Source organism: Chenopodium quinoa, unplaced genomic scaffold (assembly GCF_001683475.1).
Source record: "Chenopodium quinoa cultivar QQ74 unplaced genomic scaffold, ASM168347v1, whole genome shotgun sequence".
Taxonomy (NCBI): Eukaryota; Viridiplantae; Streptophyta; class Magnoliopsida; order Caryophyllales; family Amaranthaceae; genus Chenopodium; species Chenopodium quinoa.
In genome coordinates, this window is record NW_018745248.1 from 1,075,810 (window position 1) to 1,101,533 (window position 25,724).

General features: G+C 36.6%; 1 long non-coding RNA gene across 2 annotated transcripts; it reads right to left on the bottom strand.

Annotated features, from left to right (window-relative positions):
* Positions 1–3,885: 3,885 nt before the first annotated feature.
* LOC110711245 lies at positions 3,886–8,228 on the bottom strand. 2 transcript variants are annotated; one of them, XR_002509314.1, is made up of 5 exons: positions 7,893–8,228; positions 7,515–7,735; positions 5,126–5,363; positions 4,303–4,539; positions 3,886–4,220 (listed from the first exon to the last, which is right to left on the bottom strand). It is a non-coding gene; the product is annotated as an uncharacterized LOC110711245 (long non-coding RNA). The 2 variants fall into 2 exon arrangements; XR_002509313.1 differs by having other exon boundaries at positions 3,886–4,539; positions 7,893–8,226.
* Between the last annotated feature and the right edge of the window lie 17,496 nt (positions 8,229–25,724).

Consider the following 25,724-nt stretch of genomic DNA (forward strand, 5'->3'; position numbering starts at 1 on the left):
GACAGACCTGAAAGCGACGTTAAAACGTCTATGCCGATGCGAAAATGCCAAATTAATCACAGGAATATTTTTTCAAGAATCTTTCAAGTCTCATCCACTCATCTTAATTAAATACAGATCACTCAAATCAATAAATAATTAAGAATCCTCCCCAGTGGAGTCGCCAAATTGTAGGCGTCGTTTGAAGTGCGCCTACGTTAAAAGCATGTTGTGAATATGCTTGGCACTCATAGGAAGTGGGAATTGACATTACAATTAGGGACAAATAAAGTAGGGAGCCGCCAACAAGTTTTTAAGGAACTTGTAAACCATTCACGGATCATAAAAAGGCAACCACAATAAGAGACAACGATAGGCAACAACGATTGACCCGTGAAGGTTACACCCCATTCATAATCCATGAGATTATTCACTCCATATGGTTCGGAACCACGAAAGAAGGATCGGGGATGATGGTACGAAGTGAGTCATGGAGTCACATTCGCCCGTATTGGCCTCTACTCAATTCTTGTATTGAAAAGCATTCCTGTGATCTCAAAGGCATACAAACAATAATTCAATTCGCTCCAAACTATTATTTAACTAAATTGGTTTAAGATTAATGCACACATAATTCTAAAAATTTGGTGATCACTTCAATTAATAATAAGATTAAAAGGATCCTAAACCGGTTGGCCAAATTATCTTATTAGTCGTGATTTTCAATTACATATTCCCTTTAAACATGCAATATGGTGATCAAAATAAATAATAGAATCAATATAAATATAAAAACCAATTTAATCATAATTCCAAAATAATATGGCATGATCCTTACTTTGAATCTGTTTGTTTGCAACTACAAAATAATAAACGAGTTAGTAACTTCAAGGAAATAATAAAAACAATAATTAAATTAAATTAAATAAGGTTGATTTTGGGGGCCAAACCCTCAAACGATTCTACCTTTCACGCCTTGGCTTAAGGACAGAACCTCGAGTAAAATATGGACTCCTTTGAGTGCTTGAAGAAGGAATTTTGAAGTAAAAATGGTAGGCTAGGGTTTAGATTAATAGCATAGAAGAGAGAAAATAAGAATAATCGAATTCTGGTCGCCCCGTACATCAGAAGTGAGGGGGTATTTATAGGGAAATGTGCTGAGGGAGCACACAGAACCCTAAAATGATAAAAACCCTAAAAAAGTATCCCGTGACACGGTCAGACTGTACCGTGACACGGTTAGGCTGTACCGTCAGACGGTACACATTCCCGTGACACGGTCAGTTTTGGAGTGACGCGGGAAATTTTCAGAAAACGGAACGGAAAATGCGTTAAGGGTTTACGCGGAAAGGACACGGAACTTCCCGTGTCACGGCAGACCTCCCGTGTCACGGGAAGTCCCACCGTCAGACGGGAATGGTTCCCGTGACACGGTCAGGCTGTACCGTGACACGGTCTGTTCCAGTCCATTTTTCCGTCTAAATTCATTTTTAACCCTAATTTCTTTCGGCTTTTTAAGTGCCGATTGATAATTTCGGGCTTTTTTCTGACTTTTATTATTCGGGCTAAAATAAGAAAATAATAAAATAAAAAATAAATAAAATATTTGGGCCAAAAATAAATAACAAAATAATAAAATAAAAAGGTTTGGGCTTAAAATTAATCAACAAATTAAAACTATGCTTTTACCAAACACCAAGACTGATCCATAGACCTTTCAAAAATATGAGTTTAATAAAATACGATTTTTTAAGCACTCTCGGGATTAAATACTAAACCCGACCAATAGTGGCGGTGAAAGGTTATTTATCATTGAGTTTGGTTTTGGGGAGACATTTTTAGGTGTCTACAGTAGTCGACACACATTATTACCCTTCCATCTTTCTTTGGAATTGGAACCAAATTTGCAACCTATTTTGGGTATTTAGATACCCTGATAAAACCTACAGTAATTTTTTTTTTGAACTTCTTCTTTTATTTGAAGAGCTACGTCGGGTTTCATTCGACGTAACTTATGATTTACAGGTTTCATTCCTGGAATTAGTGGTATTGTGTGTTGAGTTATTTCTCTATTTATTCCAGGCATATCTTCATATGACCAAGCAAATACATCGATAAATTCTTTTAGTAGATTAATTAAACCTGTTATTTCTTCTTTAGTAAGAGTTAGTCTGATTTTAACTTCTCTTTTGATGTTTAGATCCTTTGAGATATCCATCGTTTATGTGTCTTATATTAATGGTATTTTATTCTCAAGTGTTTCCACTGCTTTAATTATTTCTTTGTCACTTTCATTGTTAGTTAAGCGATACTCGTCATCTTGGGTTAAGAATTGACATGAGGAGTAAGCAAAAGAAGACATAGTATTGAATTCGGAAACCATTACATCAAATAGAAAAGGTCCGTTGGGACTTGAATACTAATTATCCTGGGATTAGACGCTAAAGTAAAAGAGTTAGGGAGAGGTAATATAGCTAAAGGTTTTGAAGACTCGATAGAGGAAGACTCAGATTCATACTCTGATTCAGATGGCTCTTCAAACATATTGTTATAGAAATCTTACTTCCGCTTGGTGTAGTTACCTTCATAGTCTTTCGCCATCCCTGGACTAGTCCCTTTGCTAGAGTGATGAGTTTTGAGGGGTCAAAAGCTCTCACTTTGTAGTGTTGTCTGAATGAGCACGGAGTTGTCTTCAACATATTTTGGCTCATTTTTCTCGTGCACAAAAAAAAAATGTCATGACATTAAAGTCAAAGCATGGAGGTGCTTTCTCCTTTTAGATAGGAATTGGGATGTCATCTAAGAAGTGGCAATCCAAGAAGATTTTGAACCTAGGTTGTCTTATTCCATCTTTGACAAAGGGCTCGGGAAATTCATAGCATGGATAGTCCTCACCTTCTCTTATGAATTGTCCATTTAGGGTGAGTGGATATTGATCCATTGGGATTGCTTCCTTATGGGTACGAGCATTTCTCAATGCATTACCTTTTCTCGAGCTTGCTTATAGTCTTTCGGAGTCTGTTCAAAACCAAGTCCAAAAGTACCTAATTTAGGAAGGCCATGCAATTTTGTTTGCATTGCTACTCCTTTCTTCTTTCCTAGAGTCATTCCAATAAAGTGTCCTTGTTTTCGAAGTATACCATTATCATATTTGAATGGAGGTCGTGGCAAAGAGAGGTCCTTTCATCTTCCTCGATTAAGGAGACTTCTTCTGCGTTAAAGCCCCATAAGTCTTCATCGTTGTCATCGTGCTCCATGTTTATGAGAGGTTTATCAATTACCTTGATTCTCAATTGGGAGGCATCAATTGTAATAGGAATTCCTCCAACTATAGCCTTCACAAGTTGATGAAGGGACGGCCTTAAGATCATGAAGCCAAGGGCGTCCCAACAATAAGTAGAAAAAAGCCTTGATATCAACCTCTTGGAACGTTGTAGCATGTTTATAACTCTTACGGTTACATTCATAGTAATAGTCCCAAGAGCTTGGCGACGAGTATTGTCATAAGCTCTTATTCCTTGTGTTGATGGAGACAAGTCTTCATCCCTTATCCCCAACATCCTCGTAGTTTGTAGTGGACAAACATTAATTGCTGACCCACACTAGTGGAAAAATAGTTATTCGTAACGGGCAAAAAAGGCCTATCTGTAACGGGCAACAGGCGTTACGTATGCCACCGTTACGGATAGCCAGTGTTATTTGTAACGGGCAGTGTCCGTTACGAATAACCCGTTATTCATAATGGGCATTTCAAGTGCTCGTTACAAATAACCTGTTATTCGTAATGGGCATTTCAATTGTCCGTTACAAATAATGGCTTATGGCATTTAACTACCTGTTACAAATACATTTAGCCTCTATTAAAAAAACTCCCACATAATTTGCTGGGCTGTTGGCAGCTTATCATTCAACGTAAATTTTCATTTATTCCAAAATTTTTAATTAGTACAGTTGGCCACAAAACTAATAACAAAAAACCCAAGAAACAACAATTTTTTATTTTTTTTTTCCGTAGAACACTAGTAAAATTTACAAATTTGGTGCTACTCAAGTAGAAAAATATAAAGTAGTATTGACAGTAAGTGCAAAGTAGTCTTGCTGAGTTGAACTCTAAAGGGGATCCTCCACACAAGTGAATATAAACAGATCTTGGAACACAAAGAACGCTCCATCCACAACATGCGATAGGAAACTTGTTGAGTTGAACTCTAAAGGGGATCCTCCATACAATGTAGCAAGACCTGGCATACGAGGAACTAAATTCTAAGAACTCCTTGAAAGTCGTATCATCCATACTCATGACTTAACATGTCTAGTAAGTACCTTTGACTACAGCGAAAGCTCCAGCTGCTCCGGTTTTAAGATGAGTATCATCAATATCTCTTCTCACTGCATACCGGAAAGTGATACCAAACAATGCACAACTAGAAAAAGTGACTCCTAATTGAAGCAACAACTTAGGACTGTCTGTCACCCTTGAGAGATAAATTGGGACAGAGATAAATCCCATGACCTTGCTTAGTATATTATCTGAGATAAATATAATGAATGTTTCCCAGCCTGTTTAAGACAACATCGTAGACAAATAAGATAGGAGGAATATAACCTCACCCCTTAACACTGAGAGAGGCCTCATACCCCTCAAAATCCATCCCAAAAAAAAACTACCCTGAAAGCTCAATACAGAAAACATTTCCCGGAAAACGAAGAGTTACATAGAAAAAAAAATACACAAAGGATCAGCGATAAGCAAAAACTCCATTTCCGTGTATTAGTAAAATGATCAAGCCGAGACATGATAAATTTAAAAAATCCAGTGATCACAAGTAACTTATCAATTAAAATAGTCAAATGCAATATAGCAAGGGAAAGAAAAGCAAACTCTTTATTTTAATAGCAAAGAACTGACAAAATGAAGAATTGCACATAAGATAATGATTGAATAATGCTGGTCAACAAAAACGCATCCACATTAAAGGTCTAAACCTTTAATTTACAGCCAATTACTCACAATGGGGTTTCTTAATTTCCTATTACCAAGATAAAGTTAGATAGTGTCAATCATCAAACAGTTGCACCACATTAATTAATTATAAGCAACAAGACACAAAGATATAAATTACAAGTTTTCATATGTTCTCCATACCATTTACTGCAGTCGGCACTGTATAGTATACCACAATCAGCTCAGGATATTCATCATAGACAGAGGCAAGGATATCTTCTCTTTTAGAAGGACCGTGTACCTGAATTTCTTTATCTCCCACTTAGACAAGTTGCCCACTCTCCTCCTGTGCACCGAATGATACAAGAACAATATGAAGTCCAGCATTAGCTGCTTCTTCGATAACTGCCTTTCCCATTTTGCCCATGCATCTATTGACCTATATTAAAGAATCACATAGAACAAGGTTTCTAAGTAAAAGCCAGCCTAACAAGAGCACATGATGTTCTTACAACCAGAATCACTTAAAAGTGAAATGCCATATCTAACAACAGCAATAATGACTATATGGTTTGTCAACTTCTGTCAAATTAAAGCATATCTTTGATTTCTTTCAGTAGCTCAAAAACTGTAATCAGTAACTGACCACAAACTGTTATAGTTAATAAGTATATGTTTTCTGGCATCTAACTATTCTAGATAGTAAGACATAATTTGATGTGAATAATTTAAAGCCCATGCCATAATTTATAGTAGACCATTTTCACTCTGCTAGTTAGTCACAGCCTCACAGGTGCATGTAAAAAACACATAAATAGACAGGTATCAAAATTTTTATAACTTTAACAACTTTCTCTAAGATACAAGGATTGCTAAATAAGTATGATGAGAAAATGTATGATTGTATCCTAAGATCAACCGATCAACCAACCAACCAACGTCTTCTAGAAGATTTATACATCAAACACTTAGATCATTTCCAACTAAACTGATAAAGCAAAGGATCAGATCAATGCTAGCCAATTGATTTAGAATTACCAAACAAGATAGAGATCAATCTAGCTGCGGAATCAGTGAACTTAGCTTACACCTAAGATATCAATAAGAAAGCTTCATAGAACAAACAAATAAATGACCTCCAGCAAGGGTGAGAGTTAAATTTCAAAAAGACAAATAAATAAATCGCAAGACACAGTTGAAGATTGTCAGCCAAATTCAGTACAGTGTCTCGTACCTTCCCCCCCCCCCCCACCCCTCTCCTTATGCATCTTGAAAAGCGTTGATAATTCTGTGTATACAGCCAATTTCAATCAGCATTTACTTTCATTCATCATACTCTCATAATTTATTATAGAGTGCACAACTATAAGCAACAAGCACGGGGAAGCAACAGACACATACTAGTGAGTAGTGACAAACACAATAACATTTTTTTAACTTAATCAAATTTTCCATGCAGCCAATAAATTTAACAGCACTGATAAACAGCACTAAGAATGAAAAAGATATAAGCCCATCGATTAAAACTATGCATGTGACCATACAAAGATGATAAACAAAATACACTAAAAATTGAATCAGGGTGTAAATCCCTTTTCTTGGTCAGCCAAAGATAATATATGGAGCAAGTAATAAAAACTAGAACCCAACAAAACACACCAAAAATTGAATCAGGGTGTATTTTGGTATTGTAATTGTATGAATTGTGTACTCTTTATATGCTTTATCAATGTCTTTTCCCAATAACTAACAAAAGAGCATATTAATAATTATTTTCTAAAGTTTAATAAATCCTTCAATAGAGTCTGTAAACATAATTTTCAATATATCCTAGTTACTTATATTTTGAAAATTATCAATCATCACTCATCCCTCTTAGCTAACATATTCTCCGAAACCATGTCCACTGTCCACACACAGATCACCACAGAACCAATAACATAAAGCAAGGTAACAGTCATTTACAATCTTCTCAAATCAACAAGCCGGACAAATTAACAATAGCTACCAGAAAAGTCTAAACCAAGTTTTTCCCTTTTATGTAGTCTAGCTAAATCAATCGAATTTCTGTTAATACAAAATAAGAGTGATAAAATTTATACCTCAACTAAAGCTTTTCCTTGATCAGAAACTTCAACAAACCAATTCTGGTAAGTATGCTTCCAATCCATACTTAAATTAGCAGTTGCTTTTGAAGCTTTGATTCTAATTTCTGGTAGATTGGTTTTATTTTTTATTCAATCAAACCAAAATTAATACTCACAAGAGTCACATGTTTTCTACAATGCACTGAAAAGAATGTTCATTTACACTCGAACGGGCTAAATTTATACATCCTACTACAATCATCTTCATCCCAATCACAAACTAATCAAACCAATCACCGCAAATTTGAACACAATAAAAGATAAAGTTCAATACCTTATCAAATCTATCAGCATTCACACACTTTGATAGCAGGCAAAGGGGAAATATCAACCACACATAATTTTTCACAAAAAAAATAAACCCTAAATCAATCAAATTAAAACGCAATACATCAACATACAAAAATTGAAAACCATTAAAATGATAAGGAGAATGAAATTACCATGAGTGCGAAGAACATCTAGGGCAAAAACCCAAGGATTACGGGAAAATTCTTCCCTAGAATCTTCTTGAACCCTAGGAATGTACTCCAGAGTGAAAATCTCAGGGACTGATTTCGATAAGTAGCGGAATCAAATCAATTGGTTCGGTGCATAACAGCTTGGATGGCGGCGGCAGGACCAGGATTGAGCTTCGGTGCTCCGAGAAGACTGACTATTTAACCTAAACCCATTAAAATCAGGTTCCAAAAATCAAAATAAATTCTTTTTTCTCAAGATTATCAACGTCAAATGCACATAAGAAATTCTAGCAGCAAAATTAATTGTTATAATCGTTAATAAATAAATTGAGCAATATAACAAAAAGTTCAATAATTCACCTTAAAATATCCCGAATTTGACTAATGACCTGAAAAATTGATATTCAATGGTTAATAAATGAAAAAAAAAAAACAGAACTTACCTCTAATTTTGTTTCAATAAGGAGTTAAGCTCATAAGCTTCTACAGTGGAGCTTTAACGGAGGTGAATTACTCAAGCTTCAGCATCATCGCTTTGAATTGGATTTCAGAGATTAGCCATAGACAAATACCAAAAATATCATACTCAAAACGTCAATCTTGGAATAATTGGTCCGTATTTTTGAACCATTACCTTATATGTGTTTCAACGTATAAAACCTAATTTCTAATTTAAATCTCAATTTCTAAATTGAAATGCTAATTTAATTATTATGATGGCTATTTGATTTAAGGGTAATCTCAAACTTTTGAAACCTTATTATAATGTTTTACTAAAATGATTGAAAGTTATTACTCCCTCCGTTTCATAATGTTAGTCTCATATACTATTTTGGGCGTTTCAAAAAGATTTACCCATATTGAATATATTTTATTTAAACTTGATTTTTTTTTTAATTAATTCATTATGGATTGATAAAATGACTCTAAGTAAGGAAATTTTTACCTTAAATTATGCAATTATCACTTGTGCTTTCCTAATAAAAAATCAAAAAAGTTAAATAAGGTAAACTAATTATGAAATCTGTTGTACTTTAATGTTAGATATCAAATATATTTGTTTTCTTATTTTATGTGAATGATTCTATATGGGACTAACATTATGAAACGGAGGGAGTATTTAAAAGGTTTATGCATGAGTTTTAACCATTTAAACTGTATTTGACTTGTCTGAATTGATATTAGCCTTAAAGAGTGATTCCTTAAGCTTAAGCATTAATTCACTAAGTATTACTAAATTATATATAAATTTTGATATTTAACATATTGCGATTGATACGGGTCATCATGGGTGATTCCTTGACTAAAGTACCAATCTAATAGGTATAAAAATGATTTTTGGAGTTTTAAAAACGTTTTACGTGCTATCGTATTAATATCGATTAATAAAGTTGTATTGGGTGATTCCGTCAACTCGTTTATCAATTGGTATTGTTTATAATGTGTTCCTTAATTCTTTTATTTATAAAACTCATTACAATGTCCTTTTTTTTATTAGGTCATTATAAATGAATAATATTATTAGTTTCGCTTTGCGTCTTTTATATCGCTTTTCAGTACATATGAACTTTATATATAATTCCGTATTGTAATTTAAATTATTATTTTCATTATTATTATTGATATTATTATTGAGATATCAATAATACAATCTATATTATCGTTGTTGAACGCGTTTTAAAATGTCTCCCGTTATATTCCTTTCCTAGTCTAGTTTTGGGCCAACAAGCATTTATCTATGGGTCGGGTTTTTCGTCAAAGCTTTCATGACTAATTATATTAAGATAGACTAGTTTATTAGATTTCTTAAACCCATACTTAAGCTAAAGTAATTATTTAATCAAGCCCAAAAGAAAAGCCTTGAACCTAGGTATTATTGAAAATTTTTAGCTACAACCCCCTGTACGTAAAGCTCCCTACTCCCCCAATGTACTACGTCGTTTTTCTTTCTTTCTTTTTTTCTTCTTCTTCTTCTTATTAAGTTCCTTTCTAATCCTTCAATCCATGTATATATATGATTTATACTCTAATTTTCTCTTTTTTTTTTTTTTTTTTTTTTTTTTTTGCATTTTCTCTATCTTGTTCTACATTGTTTCTCTCTCATTCAAGGATGAATCATTGATTAGAGTTGCTGATCGTGATTGATTATGAAGTTCTACATTCTTCAATTGTCGATTTTGAACGTGATAGTGAAGTTATTTTTCCTTGTGTTGTCTGATTGCGTGATTCGTTTGTCGATCAATGTGAGTTGTTTTGATCGATTTTGTCTCTATTTTAGTTCGGTTTGTGTTTGCTGTTTTAATTCAAGTTAATTTAAGTACAATTTTGATTAAATTTGTCTCTGATTTCGATCTATGTGAGTTAGTTAGCTGTGTTTTGTTTATTGATTGCTGATTTTGAGATTTTTTTTACGTTAATTTGTATTACAATTTTTGTATTTATTCGATCTCATATATTGATTGTTATTGTACTAATCTATAATTATTTTGTAGTTTTTATTTCTTAATTGTTAATAAGTAGGTGTTTTATGTGGATGATTATATTTTATTGCTTTGAACAACAATTATGATGTTAATATGTTCTATAAATTTTGTAGATACGTTTTTGTGTTTTTATGCAGTTTTTATTATTTTGATCAATTTGATAATGCTAAATGATCATGTTCATTTATGCTAATGTACATGTTGTGGTATTATTATTTACATGAAATATTTTGATATCAGTAATTTATTTTTATTGTAATTACTATAATTTGCTGTTTTTTATTTTCATAAATGCTAAATGATCTTTAAGATTTTTATTGTTTATTGTTTTGTATTTGTACATATATGTTACTAATTATGTTCATTAGTGTGCAGTGGGTAATAATGATGAAATTCTTCGTAACGAATTAAAGTAACTAAATATGTGTTGTTTGGTAAGGAAGAAGAAGTTTATGAAAGGTGCAATGATCATTTTGAATCATATTAATCAACATCCTCCAACGGCTCCAAAAAAAGGCCAAGTTTCTTCAAGTGATTCAAGAAATGTTTGTGCCAAGTTCCTTCAAGTGATTTAAGAAAATATCAAGTTCCTTTAAGTGTGCTTTCAAGTTCCGGCCTCCAAATGTTTCAAGAGATGTTCAATTCAAAGTGTTTAATTAATGTGGTAGTTTACATATTTCGTCTAAGTATGATAGGTTGTTAGCTTTGTTTTATACTAAGGTAGCGAATAGGTTGGCAAACAATAATAATTAAGAATTTGGATGGAAACAATATACTATATTGTTAGAGCTTAAACTTTTTCTAATAACTGATATGTAATCAAACATATTTAGTTTTAACAATGAGCATTTGTCTTTTGGTTATGAACATTTTATTGCATTTTGTTATAGTTATTATGTAATTGAACATAAAATATTCTGGTAATGAACATATGACTTCTTGTTGAAGAACATTTTCATTCCAATAATTATACTAATGAATTAAAAAAAATATGAATATTAATGTACTTGATCATTTAGAAATCCATAAATGAACATATATTTGAAAAGATCAATATTTTTAGTAATTTGTGCTTCCATAAATCTTCTTTGCTCTTCTTCTATTGCCTCTAGCTTCTGTATTTTTTCGAAAATAGCATCAATTGAGCAATGTACTGTATTCTCAGCTTCATGATTTGGTTTATCTGTAATCCAAACAAATTACAGTGTCAATAAAATTATAAGTATGGTTTAGAATTTTCATCTCTAAATTTTAGTTTATGTTTCGATCACCTACCCTATATGAAACATCGTATCACTACAATATAAACCGTGTTTGCAGGGGCGGATCATAATAGGGGCTTAAGAGGGTTTGGCCCCAGATATTTTGATTAAGTAAAAGCCCAGTAAAAAAATTAAGTGTTTGCTTTATTTGCCTAGCACTCTAGCAATAGCCGCCTATTAAAGAAAGCTAATCAAATACAGTTTATTCCTATTTCCTAATCTACAATAGTCCAATTCCCTAGAAATTACTGACAATCCAAAGTCCCAAACCCTTTCCTGCTTTTATGACGTTTTAATTCAATATTTATCAACACAATTTAATTCCAACTTCCAATTTATATATTTGGTATTCATTAATTTGAAGTTTGTACGATCTACAATTGTACTTCGACAATTTTTTTAAAAAATTGTTTTTTAAAAAAAATTGTTTTTCAATTTTTTGAATTTATTTTTAATTATAAATGTCTATGTTATTCTGATCAGTTAAAACCTAAAAAAACAAATTTATAATTTTAGGCGACAAGACGTTATGAAAGTTTCAAAGACAATAAATTATTTAATTAAAAATATAGAGTACTTTTTTGCCTTCGGTATGTCGTTCTTTACTTATACTAATATCTATTTATTGATAAGTTGTTTTTAACTTTTGATTTATACTTATATTAGAAATTATCAGCCCCCAAAAGAAAAAGTTTCAAGATCCGCCACTGCGTGTTTGTATATATATGTATGCATAAAAATTATATTGATATGACATATTTAATAAATGTTCAATTGGCATAACAATAATGTACATTATTTTTTATATAAATGATCATTGTATCCAAATAAAATGAGCATATATAAATTTTTATATAGAATTTAGAATATAAATGTTCACAAATCGATATAAAAATGAACATTATTTTTATATTATGTTACATAAACTTAAAGAATCTATATCAAAGTGTTATTAAAATAAATATTTTTGTATACTTCAAGGAACAACCATAAACACACACACACATATATCAAAAGAATTTTAAGAATAACGTCATGTCAAAATGAACATATAGTCTATTATAAATGATCATTATACCTTGCAATTGCATACATATATTTTTCAACGGGACCGACCACTTGATGTTATTATATACTTTAAAAGTTTAGGATCAACTATATGAGATTTAGCTTGGCGCTATTTTTGTATTTTATCCACTATTGATTGAATAAAAATATCATCGTCATCTCTATTCATACACAATTCTTTTAAAAGAAAATAAAATCAATTAGCAATTACAAACTCCATAATGTAAGTGACTAATTAAATAAACACTTTCAAATCATGTAGATTACACACTTACATGTATCCCGAATCGTCTTCCTTACGCTCGATCTGGAAGATCATTTATGCATACTGAAATGAACCAATACAAACATGTATTTAAAAATGAACATTTACTTTATATATAAATGAACATTTTGAATTTCATATATGATCAAATTATTTCAAAGGAATGAAACTTTATAATTTAGGCCGCATATAAACAAAACTACATACTAAAATGAATATTTTTTAATTTCATAAATGAACATTATCTTTCAATTATGTTACATGAACCTAAAGAATCTATATCAAAGTGTTGGTGAAATGAACATTTTTGTATACTAAAATGAACAATCATAGACATGTATATATGTGTCAAAAGAATTTCAAAAAAAAATCATGTCAAAATGAACATATAATATATGATTATAAATTATTATTATACCTTGCAATTGCAAACATGTCTTTTTCAACAAGGACACTTGTTATTATATCTTTTAAGAGTTGAGGATCAATTGTATTGTATTCACTCTTGATTGAATAGGAATATCATCGTCATCATTGTTTATACACATTCTTTTTTTTTAAAAAAAAATCAATTAAGAATTATATAGCTCCATAATGTAAGTGACATTATGTGATTTATTTTTGAACATTTTTTAAAATAGAATCATATTTTAAAATAGAATAATCAAAGGTTTATGATGAATGAACAATATGTGATTTATTTTTGAACATATTTTGACATGTGAATGAACATACATTAATATATGTGTGAATATACACATATCCAAATGAACTTCTATATATCAAATTTGAATAAGCATTTATCAATATTAGAGCTAAAATGTATGTAATATAATATTCAAATGACGCACATGAACATATAATATGAAGTTAAACATGTATTATTATAGTCTATGTGGATATTTTCAATATGAGAATGAACATGTATGTATTTACATTCGAATAAACATATGTTTAAATACCAGTAAACATTCATAAATATATTAGGGTAATCTTCTCTCAAGTGAAAGGAATGGTGTCCTTCGAACAAGTGTATTATTAATATGATAGCGGGTTCAGAATTATTAGAAAGCTAATATATTTAGTAAGGTCAAGTGATCGGAATGCCTGGGTGGAGGCCGCTTCCGATCAGTAATATTAATATAATTAATATTACAGCTTAATCTTGACTGAACTCTTCGGGTCACACCCAAGCAAAATATACGAACCGACTCGACGAATGAATTCGGAAGAAATTAATTCGTCGCCCGAGTGTTAAATATTTAGACATCGGTAATTCGAGCTTGGAGCGTCGAAACCGATCGTCGGAAGTCGAGTCAAAAATAATAAAAAGACGAGACGCGCAAAATAATAATAAATTGACCATATTCCCAAAATACCCCTCGCATCGGAATGCCCCGAGCATCCGAATGCTAGGGGCAAAAATGTCCAAGCATAGGTGGCTAGCAAGCGCACCAAGCCGAGCCTAGCATGGCTGGCTAGGTGCGTGCTAGCGCACCGTGCTAGCAGCCACGCACAGCAGCAGCTAGCATCTGCGTGCACGTGGTGCGTGCAGCAGCTAGCTGCCGCAAGCTAGGCGTGCTAGCAACGCACGCACTAGCAGCCACGCACAGCAGCAAGCCCGCACCATGTGCGTGGCTTGCGCGCATAGCAGCAACCCGCATCTTGGAGCGGAGCTGGGCTCGTGGCTGGGCCATAGGGCCGGTCACTATGGGGAAGCTTGAGGAATATGGGAGCAAGTGGGTAAGGACATGTGGCACAAGGAGAGTATTGAGTGGGGAGCAAGTATGGTCCCCTACTCTCCATGTGGTCCTCACCAACCCATTTCACATGGTAATGCCACTTGTAGATTTATTATTAGTTTACAATTTTAATTTAATTAAGCTTTAAATTAATTTGTGGAATTTCATGATCCCACATTGATGGGATAGAAATTCCCACTCATACTTTCCTCTATAAACACCAACCTTGGGATTTGGAGTAAAGTGCTTGAGTGGGAGTTAGAAAGAGAATTCCATATTTTGGGAAAAACTCTTAAACTCCATTAACACTTGGGTTTTGGTCGGACCTTGCTAACTCCAAGGTAGCGGACCTAAAAAGTCGTGTTCGTCCTTTGTGGGTGGATACCGTTGGAGGCACGACATTTGCGGTGTTCAAGGCTTTCAAGTAAGAGCCCATTTTGAGAGGGCGAAGCTCGCTTCAAGGGTATGATTCGTTCTTCCTTTTTCTTGTGTTTATTTATTTATGCTTTATGGTTTTATTAATTACGAGTGGTTCCTTGGGTCAGGGTTGTTTCCGCAGTGAGTCGGACTCACCAAACCCCAACAGCGGTATCGGAGTCCCGCTCGTTTATTGTTATAATCATGTTTTTCAAGGTTTATTTTGGCTTATTTTTCTGCTTTAAGGTGCTAGTTAGATTAGTAGCTCGGTTTTATTTATTTTAATCACGTTTTTAATGTCGAATTTGGCCCAGAACCCAGATTTTCGCCCAAAAATAGTGAATTTTGGGTGGAAAAATAGTGAAATTAATGGCATAACTTGTTGATTATGTGGTTGATTATTTGCATTATTTTCTGCATTTTTAAGTCCCCTTAAAGCACACTTACTTGGTAGTATTTGATGCTTAAAGGTTGATTTATTTTCACATAATTGCAATCTAATTGCTTTTTAGTGTGAAATTTTTTGTTTTGAGGCTTCCTAAGTGTTAAAGATTCAATCTTTATTTGTGATAAGTGGTTGAAACTTTAAAAACCACTAAATTCCATGTTATTTTGTATTAAACTTTGTTATTTTAATCATTTTGAGTTGATTGGAAACATAAAGTTTCAATTTTTGTGATAGAAATTTGGTTATCTTCATGTTGGAAGATATAATTTTCAAGGATTCAAAAAATTTAGATGTTGGAATTTTCATTTGAACATTAAAGTTCATATTTTTCCAACTTCCTCTTACTTTGTCAAATTCTCAAGTTTAATTTAAATTGATTAAATTAAAAGTGAGAAATTACCTCAACTTTGTTATTGCACCAAGCTAAACCAATTTAATTAAGAATGGTTCTTGGAATTATTTTGGTTATTTGCACTTTGAAATTTTATTAAGTTAGACTTGTTTAAAATTTTTATTTTTTGCTCATTAAGTTAGTTCTAAAATTAATTTAGAATTAATTAATTATGTCTCGCAAAATGGGATCAAATCTCGAGGCCATGGAAAGAAAAACGAGGCAAAGAACCACCCTTGGATGGCCGGGCTGCATAGCAGCCCGCATGTGGCTGCCCCGCCTTGCGTGGGGCCACACGTGCGGCAGCAGCACACGACCGTAGCAGCCACGCACCAGCAGCCATGGTTGTGCGTGCGCGTGCGTGAGGCAGTGGCAGCAGCCCATGGCTGCTTGCCGCGGGCCGTGTGTGCGGAGTTTTTTTGTGTGTGCATATGCTTGGTGCGGTGAGGTGAATAGCCGTAGTATGCTTGGTTTGCATGAGCCGCGATTATTCGAGTTTCCTTGGCAAAACGCTTAAAGCGAAAGCCACTTGAAATGCGGTTGGCTTACTACTGCTTATTTTGCCGTTTTATTAATTTTAATTAATTTTGTTTATTTTAATTAAAATTTTTGGAGGCTAGGCCTCGGTTTTGAGCGGCATTGGCAAAATTTTATTTTGACAAGTTTGGGTGCTACCGACTTAATTAATTGGATTAATTAAGGGAAATGCGGAATTTAGTGGGAGCTTCAATTATTAATGACGTCAATCACATAATCGGTCAAACAACTTTGACTAGTTTTAATTAGGTGTGTTAATCGGATTAACCACCTCGATTAGTTACTAGTGCACACGTTGTTTAAATGCATTTTACTTGTTTGATATTGTAAATTGCATGGGCCATTCACAAATAGTGAATGGATGAATGGAATATATATTCTCTCTCATAGGTTTTATGAAATGGCAACTAGTGGGACCCGATTAGGATAGAAAATACGGACTACGTGCCGTTATGTATTTTTGTAAATCTAAATACGGTCTATGCACCGTTAAGTATTTTTGTACCTTAATATTTAAATTATTCCTAGTCATAGACACTAGTATTTGCATAGTTTGGTTAAGTCTTGAAAACGGCGTATCTTGGAAGACAAAGCCTTGAATTGCAAATGAAGACCTTTTGAAGATTTGAAGAATTCAAGGGGTCATGCTAGTTGCCAATATGCATCTATAATTTCGCTTTATATTTTATTCTTATATACATGTGAATTATTCGTTAGATGCATGTTTAGGTTTTCTTTATGTTGCGATGATTAGTTAAGTTCACTTAAATCAACCAACATAGAAATCCTAGGTCCCTAATAATATTGAGTCAAACTTGCCTTTCCAAAACAACACTTACCAACCGAACGAGGGTGATGGTAGGCTACGCCAAAGCGAGGTGCCATCACTTCTCCAAGGCTCATAAGGCACACCGGATGTGCACGTTGGTTTTGGTTTAACTCATCGGTATAAGTGAGGAGTCCTCACATACCATGGCAAAAGAGATACATCGTCAAAGATACATTAGATGCGACGATTGTCTAACCAAGAGGGGCTTAGAGCCATTAGCAAGGCAATGCTTACCCTAGAAGATTGAGTGTTAAGACAAGCCAAAGCATGCTTAACCACTCTTTGTTTCTTCGGATCTTGGAATCGCTTTATTTTCACAAAATAGAGACAATTTTACGTGTAAATAAGACGTTAAATAAGTATTGAAAATTTGCATGAATAAAATTCAATCTTATTTAAGTAATTTTGAATGGTTTTTCATTAAAATTCTTTCAATTGTAGAATCATGTCTTCAACCTCAAACAACCAATTTTCATTACGCTCAGTTCTCGACAAGGAGAAGTTGAGTGGTACAAATTTCCTTGATTGGCAAAGGAATTTGCGCATCGATCTTATGCAAGAACAGAAAGAGTATTTCCTTGATGAGAAAATGCCCGAGGCTCCCAATGAGGAGGTAACTCAAGCATCCCTTAACCGATGGCAAGTAGCCGATCGGGATGTCAAGTGCGTAATGCTAGCCACTATGTCTCCTGAACTTCAGAAAACCTTCTTTGAGAAGAAATCGGCCTATGAGATTATTTATGAGTTACAGAATATGTTTCAAGAACAGGCTCGAACTGAAAGATTTGAAACCTACAGGCAGATCCTTGAGACTAAGCTCAAGAGGAGAGCCAGTCAGCCCACATGTGCTCAAAATGATCGGATTATTTGAGAACATGGGAAGGCTTGATGCGGGGTATTCAACTGAAATGGCTATTGACATCATTCTCCATTCCCTTCATAAAGGCTATGACCAGTTCAAGATGAACTACAACATGCATAGCATGGAGAAAACCCTCACGGAGCTTCATTGGATGTTGAAGCAAGCTGAGCAGACGCTCAAGGATGAGGGAAGGCATGATATGCTAATGATTAAGAAGGGCAAGCCATTCAAAAGGGCGGGCAAAAAGAATAAGGGCTTCAAGGGGAAAGGAAAGAAGAACTTTCCGCCTAAGCTGAAAGCTACCAAAGACAACAAGGAGAAAAAGGTAGCATCTTCTAAGTCTGATTCCGAATGCTTCTATTGTAAGAAGAAGGGACATTGGAAGAGAGACTGCCTCAAATTCAAGGAAGATAAGAAGAACGGAACCGTTGCTTCTACATCAGGTATTTACGTTATAGACTTTAACTTCACTAGCTCGGCTTCATGGGTATTAGATACCGGATGTGGCTCACACCTTTGTTCCGATTCACAGGAACTAAGGAACACTAGGAGGCTAGCGAAGGGAGAGATCGAGCTCCGGGTAGGAAATGGAGCAAGGATTGGTGCTATATCCGTAAGATCTCTTAGTTTGTCTTTGCCCACGGGGCTAGTTTTGGAACTTGACAATGTTTATTGTGTTCCCAACATTACCAAAACATCATTTCAATTTTGACGTTAGACGCCAAAGGTTTTGAATTTCGAGTTAAGGACCAATAATGTTCATTTTATCTCGATAATGTTTTATATGGTACGGCACATTCAGAAAATGGTCTTTATGTGTTATCTCTAGACAAAGAAATTTATAACGTTAATAATCCTGCAAAGAAAGCTAAGACTACACCGTCTAGTGAAACTTACTTATGGCATTGTCGTCTTGGCCACATTAACATCAAACGCATCAAGAAGCTTCTTCAAGAAGGTATTCTTGACTCATTTGATTTAGAATCCTTTGAGAATTGCGAAGGATGTTTATTAGGCAAGATGATAAAGCAACCATTCTCTAAGTTGGGAGAAAGGGCCGGTGACTTGTTGGGACTAATACACACCGATGTATGTGGGCCAATGAGTACACCTGCAAGGAGTGGTTATCGGTATTTCATAACCTTCATGGACGACTATAGTAGATATGGTTATGTCTATCTAATGTCGCACAAATCTGAATCGTTTGATAAATTCAAGGAATTTCAGAATGAAGTTGAAAACCAACTCAGCAAGAAAATCAAAGTGCTTCGATCTGATCGAGGTGGCGAATATTTGAGCCAAGAATTCGATGACCATCTGAAAGAACATGGAATACTTTTAGAGTTGACACCTCCGAGAACTCCTCAATGGAATGGAGTATCTGAAAGGAGGAATCGAACCCTGTTAGACATGGTCCGATCGACTATGGGTCTTAGTGAACTTCCAATCTCTTTCTGGGGACATGCACTTTTAACTGCGGCACTTACACTGAATCGTGCTCTGTCAAAGGCAGTGGAAAAGACTCCATATGAATTATGGACAAATAAACCTCCAAGGTTGTCTTTTCTCAAGATTTGGGGATGCGAAGCATATGTCAAGAAACTCATTTCTGACAAACTTCATCCGAAATCTGACAAGGTTTACTTTGTGGGTTATCCAAAAGAAACCAAAGGGTATTACTTCTACAACAAATCCAAGAACAAAGTGTTTGTTGCTCGTGATGGTGTCTTTTTGGAGAAGGAGCATCTCTCCAAAATGACAAGTGGGAGGAAAATCGAACTCAACGAAGCTCGAGAGGACGAGCAACAAGGACAAGTTGGCAATCAAAGTGCTCACGAAGCATCTGTTGACATTGGTCAAAGTCAAAATATGCAAAGTCAAACTGACAATGCAAATGCTCAGTCCATTACCCTACGTAGGTCAACTCGGCCAAGATCTCAACCCGACAGATATCTCGGTGTTGTATTAACCAAAGATCAGGACATCCTAGTAGTGGATGGAGATGAGCCTGCAACCTACAAGCAAGCTACGACGAGCCCCGACTCTGCAAAATGGCAAGAGGCCATCAAATCCGAAATGGACTCCATGTTTGAAAATTAAGTACGGGACTTGGTTGATTTACCCGTAGGTTACACACCTATTGGATGTAAATGGATTTTCAAGATGAAAACCGACAAAGATGAAAATGTATTCATTTACAAAGCAAGGCTGGTAGCAAAAGGTTACAGGAAAATTCACGGCGTTGATTATGATGAAACCTTTTCTCCAGTAGCTATGCTTAAGTCCGTTCGAATTCTTCTAGCGATTGCTGCATATTACAATTATGAAATATGGCAGATGGACGTCAAAACCGCCTTCCTCAATGGAATTTTGGAAGAAACTGTGTACATGACACAGCCTGAAGGTTTTTATCGACCAGAACAATGCTAAGAAGGTATGCAAGCTTAAGAAGTCCATTTATGGATTAAAGCAAGCAAGCAGAAGTTGGAATCTGCGATTTGATGAAGCCATCAGTAAGTTTGGTTTTATCAAGAATCCAGATGAGTCTTGTGTTTACAAGAAGGTCAGTGGGAGTGACATCGCCTTCCTAGTCTTATATGTCGATGACATTTTTCTCATTGGAAATAACATTCCGTTGTTAGAGTCTATAAAGGCTTGGCTCGGGAAATGTTTTTCAATGAAAGACTTGGGAGAGGCTTATTACATACTAGGCATCAATATCTATAGGGATAGATCAAAGAGGATGATAGGAATGAGTCAAAGTACTTACATCGATAAGGTACCAGCTCGATTCCAAATGGAAGGATCCAAGAGAGAGCACCTACCCATGTCACATGGCATAACCTTAAGCAAGAAGCAGTGTCCAAAGACACCTGATGAGCGAGAAAGGATGAGTCGTATTCCATATGCTTCGCTATTGGATCGATCATGTATGCCATGATATGTACTAGGCCGGATGTATCGTATGCCTTGAGTGCTACGAGCCGATACCAATCAGACCCAGGAGAGGCGCATTGGACTGCGGCCAAGAATATTCTGAAGTACCTGAAAAGGAACAAGGATAAATTCCTGGTCTATGGGGGTAAAGATGAATTGGTTGTTGAGGGATATACCAACGCAAGCTTCCAGATAGACAGAGACGACTCCAAGTCACAATCCGGATACATATTCTGTCTCAATGAAGGAGCGTTTAGTTGGAAGAGTGCAAAGCAAAGCACAACCGCTGATTCTACAACTGAAGTCGAGTACTTGGCAGCGTCTGAGGCAGCCAAGGAGGCAGTTTGGATTTGCAAGTTCATTGATGAACTTGGTGTTGTACCCTCCATCAAGGGTCCAATAGACCTCCATTGTCCATTGTGACAACAATGGAGCTATTGCTCAGGCTAGAGAGCCACGAGAACATCAGAAGGTCAAACATGTCAAGAGGCGATTTCACATGATTCGAGAATAGAAGACAGAGGGTGAAATCAGAATTTGCAAAGTGGGAACGGATGACAATGTAGCCGATCCACTTACTAAACCCTTGTCTCAAGTGAAGCACAACAAACACATTGAGGCAATGGGAATTAAGCATGTTGTGAACTGGCTTTGATTTCCATATTATAGTGTTTTAATTAAATTTTGGACAATGTTAATGTAAAGCACTATGAAGAACCATTCAGTTTTTGGAGTAATTAAAATTTTTCATGCAATTTAATTCACTCCGTCTCTATTTAATTGTGGTTTAAAATTAAATAATGAGTCCATTCGATTTTAATAAATATTCAAAATAGGGTACCAAGTCAATGTCTTAGATAAAGAAACACCTATTAAGTGAAGATTGAATATTTTAATCGAAAATTATCCCTAATCAAGGTCATATTTTTTGTGGACGATTAATGACCATTAGAGATTAGTGTGTAGTATGATTTATAGCACCGTTTCTTGTGCTATGAGGATATAAATCATTTGCACAGGTATTGGTTTAGAACCATACTGGATCGACCTATAAGAATACTTTAAGAGATTTAAAATCGTCATAAGTATTTTTCTCATTATTACTATCGGAACTCTTTTCCTTGACCATGAGTAGTGGGAGGTCTCTTGTTTGAGTACTAGTTTGCTTTGGTATCCGCCAAACGTCTGCCGTAACTGGGGATTATAACGACATATATCGGGCGGCTAGGTCCTCTTAGTAAGAGAAGCTACATTACAAGACTGGAAATGTCCCCCTACTAACAATAGGGAACATGTCTTGTTGTTTACAAGGCCTCTCAAAGGGCGAGACTGTGAAAATGCATGGTCGTGCTCAGATGGATTTTAGAAATCATCTGCTTATTGATAGTCAAACTCGGATTTCGAGAAACACTTCTGGACGTAACAGAGATGACGAGTAATCTTACTCTATAGTTCATGAAGAGACATGAAGAGACATAGGAAAAGGGCTATACACTAAATGCACACTTGTCCGGAAGGACAAGTGGGAGATTGAAAGGAATGGTGTCCTTCGAACAAGTGTATTATTCTGATAGCGGGTTCAGAATTATTAGAAAGCTAATTTATTCAGTAAGGCCAAGTGATCGGAATGCCTGGGTGGAGGCCGCTTCCGATCAGTAATATTAATATAATTAATATTACAGCTTAATCTTGACTGAACCCTTCGAGTCACACCCAAGCAAAATATACGAACTGACTCGACGAATTAATTCGGAAGAAATTAATTCGTCGCCCGAGTGTTAAATATTTAGACGTCGGTAATTCGAGCTTGGAGCGTCGAAGCCGATCGTCGGAAGTCAAGTAAAAAATAATAAAAAGACGAGACGTGAAAAATAATAATAAATCGACCATATTCCCAAAATACCCCTAGCATCAGAATGCCCCGAGCATCCGAATGCTAGGGGCAAAAATGTCTAAGCATAGGTGGCTAGCAAGCGCACCAAGCTGAGCCTAGCATGGCTGGCTAGGTGCGTGCTAGCAGCAATGCACAGCAGCAGCTAGCAGTCGCGTGCACGTTGATTAGGGGATTTTGCTCCCACCAATCGGAATGCGCCACGTGGGCCAATCAGGTCCTGCCAAGTGTCCCCCAGATGGAACTGTCAGGGCATGCCACGTGGCACACGCTTATTCGTCCACCTTGGACCTGTTATGTCATGACACGTGGCATACTCCATGCCTAATGGAGAAACCGGCCACCCAGGCCCAACTTCCGAGGGAAGCCCAATCAGCCCTAGGTTAACCTAAACCTAGGATTGGCACGTTTCCCAAGGTTATAAATACCTCCCTTAATCCTCATTAAGGGGGGATTACAGAAAAAACACATTGATTTCACCCAGAGTTACAGGCTGATTACGCTAAAAACTCACATTAAACACTCTCACCTAGAGAGACCCACTCACTCTAATTTCCGCATTAATTACTCCTTAATCAAGTACTAACTTGACCGTTGGAGGCGGAGCTCCCACCACCAGGAGTCTCCGTTGTTTTGCAGGTACAGGCGTCCGGTTCTAGTCTCGGAATTGTAACTCTCCCGCAGGACATCGGAAAACCCCGAAACATTCGGCGCCGTCTGTGGGGAGAGTACTTCTGAGATGGCATCCAAGTCTGTACCGACTCCTGAAGAGAGGCGTCCCCTAGACGACCCTCAAGTTCAGTCGGACCATGATACTGAGAGTGAATTTGAAGTTGAAGCTCACACAGCTTCAGACGGGACCCTAAGGGCCCGACGTACCCGTCATACCGAAAGGAGGGAACGAGAACATCTTCAAACTGGAAGCGAGCCAGCAGACGCACCGCCTGTTCGGCAACAGCCGACTGATGGGTCTGCTCCCATCACAAGGAACGAACTCATGACCTTCATGAGGGACTTCAAGGGAGAGATTCAAGAGTTGATCAACAAGAAGCCGCCTGCTCTGGTCAGGGAGCAGTTGGCTAAGAAACCCTCCACTTCACTGAAGAGGAAGCCAGTTCAAGGGCGAGAGGCGACTCCTCATCCTAAATCTAGGAAGCGGGAGCCACCTGCCCTTGATTTCACAAAATTCCATTTTCCTACAGGAAATAGGAAACCTGTTCGTCATATTCAGGCGGACGGGTCGAAGCAAACATTCACAGACGCTCGGCTACTGCTAGAGCAGAAGAAGAGTGACCGATTGTCAGAGTCGGCCTCTACTTCAAACTTTCAAGACAGTCTGCAAAATACCTCAATGAGGCATACGCAGTCGTATCATGAGAGTCAGTCAGGTGGTACCTCCCGTCAGTCCGGCTTTCATAACGACCAGGCGGTACCAAACTTACCGTTTGTTCCACAACAACATTATTTTTTGCAGCCACCTCCGTTTGGTGGACATGCAGCAAAAAACGTCCAACCTATGGACTGGCAGCTACGGTTGGTTAGACTTGGTGAACAGCCGTCGGCCTTCTCCAAGGAAATTACTGAAGCCGCTCATCCGGCCAAAGTGAAAAATGTATTAGTAGGTGCCTATGACGGCACTACTAACCCAGAAGACCATCTTATGGCCTTCACCAACCTGATGTACCTTCAAGGGTTGGATGATCCCACCTGGTGCAAGTGTTTCCCAGCGACTCTCAAAGGAATCGCACAACAATGGTTCGGCAACTTGCCGACTGGTTGTGTAAATAACTTCAGGACGCTTGCTTACTTATTCACCTCCAACTTCGCCATGAACATCCCTGCGAAGAAGACGACCCTTGATTTAGGAACAATTCAGCAGGGCGAGAAGGAGGGGCTTCGTTCTTACATCAGGCGGTTTAACCTGATGAGAATACAGATTCAAGGGTTACCGGATGAGGTAGCCTATACTGACTTTTTCAGAGGTCTCAAGGACGGGTCGACCTTCAAATTTGACTTGGTCCGAAAGAGCGTGGCGACTCTTCAAGAGGCCTTGATTGAAGCGGAAGCCTATATACAGGTGACTGATCTTTGTAGTACGGGAAAACAGTCGGACGGTAAAAGGTCCGAAAAAAGAGAAGGACGACAGAAACAGTCGTCCAACAAAGACGAGAAAAGAAAAGAGGTCTGGGCGGCTGATTCCTCTAAACAGCCGGCCCAGAAAAAGAAAAAAGAATTCAAACCATACTCCCCAAAGTATGCGTTTAACAAGGATAACCAGTTTATCCTAAAAGAAATCAAAGGACGGATCTCAATTGAGAAGCCGGTCCCCATGAAGGGTTCTGCAAACAACCGGAACCAAGATAAATTCTGTGCTTATCATGATGATGTTGGTCATCACACCAATGACTGCATCAGTCTCATGCGGTATCTGGACCGCCTGGCTGAGCAAGGTGATCTTGACACTTATGTCAAGAAATCCGCGGGGAACACTTCCTCAAAAAAGCAGTCGGCCAAAAAGAATCAACAGGCCGACAACTCCGATACAGATGATGCAGTCGTCTACACCATTGCAGGCGGCTTCTCAGGAGGCGGCCCCACTATTAGGGGCAACAAAGACAATATCAGGCGGTTAGATGTAAATTCCGTTCACCAAGAACGGCCGTCCAAATATTCATTTCCTGAGATTGTCATCACTGAAGAAGATCTAGGAGGGGTAAAGGGGCCGCATGACGACCATATTGTTATTGAATGTAAAGTGGCCAACCAGAGAGTTGGCCAAATCCTCATAGATACCGGAAGCTCCTCAGATCTCATCAGTAGCAAATGTCTGTCGAAACTAAAATATCAGACTGATTGCATACATCCGGCCTCCCACCCTTTAGTAGGGTTTGGAGGAGGAGTCGTCCACCCAGTGGGACGAGTGGATTTACCCATTCGTCTGGGCGAAAAAGGGGAAGGACGACAAATGGTAGTCCGTTTCCTGGTAGTAGAAGAACTCTCGGCCTACAACATGATTCTGGGACGACCAACCCTGAATAATTCCAAGGCTGTTATAATCCC